Source organism: Papaver somniferum, chromosome 8 (genome assembly GCF_003573695.1).
Source record: "Papaver somniferum cultivar HN1 chromosome 8, ASM357369v1, whole genome shotgun sequence".
NCBI lineage: Eukaryota > Viridiplantae > Streptophyta > Magnoliopsida > Ranunculales > Papaveraceae > Papaver > Papaver somniferum.
The window spans coordinates 46,947,506-46,948,097 of NC_039365.1; positions in this window are offsets into that span (position 1 = coordinate 46,947,506).

Genomic DNA, 592 nt, shown 5'->3' on the forward strand with positions numbered 1-592 from the left:
TCAGCAATAACACGTCAGCAATTCTGCACAGTCATCACTGCCATGTATGCAACAGCGCGCGTTTCTTTCAAAGCTTATTTCGTCACTAACTTCTTCGTTTTAAGTCCGAATTGAGTGATTTTTGGCTCGTTAGAATCGTCTTTCAATTTCCTAAAACATGGAAACAAAAAATCCAGTGTTCTAGAAACTTGGATGTGCACTTGGAGCAGTAACATGATCGGGTTCGAGGTTCGTGGACAACGACATGATCGGGTTCGAGGTTCGTGGATAGAGACATGATCGAGAGTTCGAGATGAGGATTGCTTAGACCCTTCAATATTTAGCCTTGCATAATATCGCAAGGACCTAAAGCCTCACCTTGCACGTGAGCACTTAAGTTTTGCTTTCGCAAGCATAAAATCTCTTCTTGCACGCGAGTATGAAAGACTTGCACCTTGGCAAGCATAAATTCTCTTCTCAACCACGAGCCCAACGCCCGATGTTTGTCCAAAGACTCGTATTCAACACAATTAATATAGCCAGCCTTCCCGAGCAGCGAGCGCTACAGACTTGTTACGTTGCGAGCAAAAAGCCTTGCCCCAGTCGCAAGCAC